The sequence below is a fragment of the Sinohyriopsis cumingii genome, chromosome 5 (assembly GCF_028554795.1).
Source record: "Sinohyriopsis cumingii isolate HCF-2022 chromosome 5, ASM2855479v2, whole genome shotgun sequence".
In the NCBI taxonomy this organism is placed as follows: domain Eukaryota; kingdom Metazoa; phylum Mollusca; class Bivalvia; order Unionida; family Unionidae; genus Sinohyriopsis; species Sinohyriopsis cumingii.
In genome coordinates, this window is record NC_142965.1 from 137346781 (window position 1) to 137352780 (window position 6000).

Sequence of the window (6000 nt, forward strand, 5' to 3'; positions counted from 1 at the left end):
TAGAACAGAAACTATATCCATTATAAACAAAACGAGCGATTGATATTTGAAATCGAGATTAAAAGAATTCACCTCACCTGTATGCAGGTACAATGCTGATAGCTGTGGAGACGAATCCCCACAGGTGTGTTATCCGTGCCAAGGATTAGGTATAGCTGGTAGGTCCTCACCTTGTTCACCTGAAAAATATATTTAACACCGGTATGATATGGCTGAAGTCGGCCCTTCAATCTCTTGCAAGAGTCGCACGTGTATTTTGTTTGTGTGCGACTTAAAGAAGGTATACATTTTGTGAAAAATAATACCTGCAAGAATGTTTGAAAGATTTTCATGGATTAGAGAGATTAGTAATATATATGGATCATCAATCATTTTAATTTTCCCCAGGCTGGCCCCAAGCAATACACTTCTAAATCATAAGCGATCAATATTCACGAAATGTTTGATTTAAATACTTTTTATTTTTTAATTTTGTTTAAAATTTCGGCAAGCACAAAATATATGTTAAAAAAATTGGAAATTCAACAGTTTCTTAAATATCCCAAAATGAAGTATATCAACAGTATTTTGGAGGTATTCCGAAGTATATCGACAATATTTCGAGGTATTTCGAAGTATATTGACAATATTTTCGAGGTATTCCGAACCTCGCATTTGGAATGCATAAACTGGGTGCTCTTTTAAGGTGGCGCTCTACAGTTGGGTATTTTGCATAGGGAGGGTTAGGATTTTAAAGAAAAAGAATTTCCACGGCTTTCCTCACTGGCTATACTGGCTATTTAAAAAAGACCTTATATATCTTAGGTATAATTCAAAGAACCTTTAATTTCCTTTATTTTGGTGTATGATTGATGGGTGTAATATGGGTTATAGAATATACAGCTTGCACTTACTCCAGATGTGCACCTTTCAAAAAAGTGCTAGCTCCACTTGGTCATTTTCACTTCCTGAACTTCAGAGGTAAATTGTATAAAAAAAAGAGCCGATAACTTTTTTTTTTACATTTTATATGTTTGGTAATTCATTCATTGCACTTTCAGAAGCTGGTATTGTCTAGTCTGGCAAAATTCATTTTCCCTATTTTAATAGCTGCTATGGATAGTGTACTTTAGACTAATTCAGGCTGATTTTTTTAGCACAAGGGAGCAGTCATTTTAGTTAGCAGTGTGTTTAAATCATGTACAATTTCCAAAAGTACAATATCCAAAGAAATATCATCCACATTACATTAATGTAGCATAGAGGTATGCCAACATTCTCTTCATTGTGCATGTTTTAAATGCAAACAACTTCACCTTACATATGTCACTCTCTCAAAAGTACATAATAACTGGTGAGCGCCCCCTTATTCTACAACTACATCGAGAATACGATAAAATTTAAATTGTTTGTATGTCACATTTGTATATAATGTACCTATCAATAAGTCCACGATGCAGTTTTTTAATCCTTTCCTTAGCGCAAGCTCACAATCAATGTTTAACGCCAACATCATTGAAATGAATAAGTTATTTAACTCTTACAGTATTACTTTCACGCTAAGCCAATGTAGTGTGCAAGTTACTTTTACATTTAGGGGTGGGGGACGGGAAGTTTACCTCTGATATGCTATCAGTTTAGAAGCTACATTACATTTTAGAGACCAGAAACACGACCAAACACTAAATAAAAAAAGATGTCCACTCAGATACCAGATATCACTCGCCGTTTCCGCCATTGCTTCAACAATACCAATGTAATGTGTTGTTTTAATTTTGTTTTGCTTTCTCTTTTTGGAAGGAAAGTGCAAATTTCACCCAACAATTAAGAACAATATATAAATGGGATACGTATAATTATTTTTTATAGAAGACGAGGGACCAGATATTATACACTAAAAAAGGTTACCGCAAATCACCACATACACGCATGCGTTTACACTTCATTTCCCTTTTGCAGTATGTTTTGTACAGTAGTACAAAAATGTCCTTTGTGGCAGACGGAGTACGATCACTGAAAATAGCCACGAGAAGAAAAAAAATTATGATAATGCAAAGATTACAGAAGATGTGTTAAGACTTTCAACGTTTACAATTTTATTAAATTGAAATGAACAACAACTATGCGAATTTCGGTTCAAAAGTAATAGCTTCAAGAAGCCACAGATTATTAAGCTAGAAATTCAATTTGATTAGTCCAAGGAAAACTTCTAATGTTGTATCGATCAATATTCATATAAAAAAGTATCACATCCTCTTATTGTTGTTGCTGTCAAATGCGACAAGAAAGGTTCACAACATCCAAGTAAAATGAATGAAAGGTGCCAGTAACGTTAACGCAGTGCCGGATTACACATTAAGCACAATAAGCACGTGCGTAGAACACCAGCGTAACACCAGAAGAAAAAAAATCAAATTAATTGTTCATGATAAAATTGAATGAATTATATATGACCCTTTTGATCTCATGCACGAGTATTTTGATTTGGAATGATGGCAATATCGGTACTTCCCTCCTTTTTAGCTTTTAATATTGTTTTTTAGAATTTCGGGGGGGGGGGGCAACCATAATAACCTTAATTCGGCACTGCGTTCGTGAAAGATCCATGTAACGTGAATGAAACATCCATGTAACGTGAAGGATAGGCTCAATTAACATGAATGAAACGTCCAAGTAACGTGAATTAAATGATCAATCTTACTGTCTGTATAATGGCTCTATCATCGTCCAATAATTACAATCGGATAATAAAATACCAAATATAGGCAAATGTTCTTCTCATAGTTTAATTTCAATATATTTACATTGATGTTGTTTATGGAATGAATAATGCATTAGACGTTTTACTCTGACCTCTTGCGTCTTGGGGCCATGTTGCTGGGTACCATGCCCGTTATGCACGTCGTTAATCTCTGATTTAAGGGTACATGGTGTCCTATCAGACGTCAATGGTTAACTTCGGTTGCTACGGGCTTTCTGTCTAAAAATCAATCTCATGTCATTACCCGATCCGTAGGTGGAGTGGAGAAGTTGTTAGCACAATGAAGTTTAAATTGTCAAAACACGAGTTTGATTAAAACAAATAGTTATTACCGGACAAACGTATAGTTCATAGCGGACAAATGCATAACTGGTACCGGACGAAACGCACAGTTGTTACCGGACATACTGTTTTCCAAACTTACAAAGTATCTTCTTTACCATAATAAATGAAACGTACATTTTTGAGTCTGTTTATTACAGACTAATATTATTATCTTAATATCTCTCTGACTTTTTTTGTTGTTATATGTTGAATTGTAATAGTTTTCTTTTAAATTACTGGACAAATATTTGCCAGAGGGTAATTACAAAATTTACGGAAAACTCAAACTTTAAACAGTTATTGTCACCATTTTTAGTTTCATGCCAGATATAGTTTATAGTGTTCGCAATAATCTGATTATACATTACAGAGTCGCTAAGGAATTTTGAACGAAAAATTTTAAAAAATGAAGTAATATACTTTTAGCTGTACAGTACTCTGGCTATTTTCCACGAAGCATGCGCATCGCATACGGAAACAGTCTACCTATAAGGCTGACGGTTATATGGATGGGAGCGGTAAATTCCCCAGATTAAATTGGTGACGATTCAAACAGCTGTTTTTTTCTTCTCGCACTGAGTAAGTTCTTGCCTTAGGCAACAAAGCTTTTAACGATTTAATTGTAATTTGGTGAGTGATGCAGATCTTGCCACAGATACTTTTGTCGCATCATTGTCGGCACAAGAGAGAGAGAGAGAGAGAGAGAGAGAGAGAGAGAGAGAGATATGGACGAAGAGTCTATATATAGAAAATCAGGATACTGATACTGCAGCTTCATATTAAACATAGGTAGCAGATTTAGAAAAAAATTAAGGCACTAACAGGACGTAAAGTGCATGGTTATTTGTTGATCCGGGTACGAAACATAAAGGCCAAAATAATATAACTTAATTGGAGTCATAATGACAAGCCCAACAGATATCTTTCACTTTAAAGCCACAGTGTCATTAAGCAGATATTGCTATTTGCCCTTTATGTTCTTTTACATTTTTTTCCTCATGTTTCATCGTTATTAATGGCAGACATATATAAGCACAAATGGACTTTTAATCTGTGTTGTCTATATTATAGATGATCCCTACTCGAGTATTTAACTTACGGGAAACTGATATATTATTGTTAATAGCTATGGATCAAAGCTATTAAAAAGTACTCAACAATGTAGTGATTGGTGCGCATTTAAAAAACAAAGTGGAATTTTAATCTCTCTGAAAAGGTCATTCAGTGCGCCCGAAGATTTTTTTTTTATAGGATGAGGCAAACATCTAGTAGTCAGCTATTACGTTTTACTGTAAGGCCAAAAGGCCAAAACATGTTAATATGTTAAGAGGTGAAATCCAGGGAGAGGGGTGGGGCAGCCCCCCCCCCTCGGCGCGAGCACCCATGGGGACATTACATAAATGAATTTGAATACTTGTATTCTGTCACCAACTGTCCATGAACTATCAGTTTAAAGTATTTAAAAATCATAAAACTTTCCTAGGTTGAAGATCATAGGATCTCTTAAAATACGCAAAGAAAAGTATTTATCGGTAATAGTAGGAGTAGTAGTTGCTGTTTTAGTGCGAAACAGTTATTGAGGTCCACGTATGCTTTTAAAAATTGACATCATGCACGCCCGATTGACGGCAGGAGGAAAATATTATGATTTCCCTTGATCTTGGACACTTTCCGTTGGTTATCATTTACTTTCGTCGGTCTGTTATTGCGACTATTTACATTGTACTGGCATTTTTTTTTTAAATCGGATAAAGTAGGTGCAACCATATCATTTTACGATAATGAGACTCTGAACGATAGATACAAATAAATATAAACTTCAGTCATACAATTTCTCATTGTCAACGCCAATTTTCTAACATATCTAAGAATCTTGAGTTTAGCTTTCAAAGTATTAATTAAGCCCTCGTAGACTCATCTTGCTTACAGTAACGCTTTTGATGTAATGCGGAGAATACCGTATTTTGATCTGATAAAGTTACTTGATGTTCATCATATAATGTTGGCGGCAAATTGACTAAAAAAAGTGTGCTGAATAATAAATAAATTATAAATGGAGGAACTGAAGCCTTGTCAGCGTGAGAACCGTGTTCAGATAATACCTAAGGTAGCTTTATATCGTTCTGAATATCGGAAAGTAGTGGGTTGAGATGATTATAATTTATTATTAAAGTGCTTACATTCGTTTTCAAACTACATCTTTATTACATCATGCACATAACGCGTCCCCACGGAATCAAAGTATTTTAGCCCAAATAGTTCACCGGCAGCAAAGACGTTTAATTTGCAGATGATAAAAAACCCTATTAATAACTGTTTCTCAGAAGGTCTTCTTTAACCTTTTATAACTGAAATGCTAAAGAAAGAGTTTAATACTTATGTATTAAAAAAAAAATACTTCTTATCGGTCGATTTTCGTTCAGATGTGACTTATTTTCCCTATCCTTTTTTATATAATCTACATAATCAGACCAACTGACCTACCGTCAAAGTAAAGATAACCATGCAGCATGCAAAATTTAAATCTTATGTTGATACTTACACACTTACGCCATGCGAATTAAAATGGACGCCCGCAGAGTTTTTTTTTTTTTATTTTTGGAGGGGGCGGCAAAATGTAGTGGTCAACTATTTAAGTTTATAGGGTGTAGGCCAAAACATGTACCAAGGTGAAATCGGGGTGGGTGAGCAAATGCAAATGGGTTGATGGTTCATAAATGTCGGCACGTGTTTGAATTATTTATATCTAATGACATTTTTCTATACTCTGAGTGTGGGTGTGTGTGATTTGGAGTTTTAACGTAACAACTTTGTAGTCATATTGCTACGATGTCTGCAGTGTGGCAATTTATAGTGATGTCTAGCACTGGGGCATCATGCCGCACTCAGTCACACTATCCTGACACAAGGCCGACCAGTCCTAACACTAACCTCTT

General features: G+C 35.1%; 1 protein-coding gene across 1 annotated transcript in view; it reads right to left on the minus strand.

The window, feature by feature from the left end:
• Positions 1–6000, minus strand: part of LOC149800326 (protocadherin-1-like) — a 40667-nt gene that overhangs the window by 28915 nt on the left and 5752 nt on the right. Inside the window, exon 2 of the mRNA XM_089959917.1 lies at positions 78–179. The gene's annotated coding sequence lies outside the window, so the exon portion shown is untranslated. The remainder of the gene's footprint in view (positions 1–77; positions 180–6000) is intronic.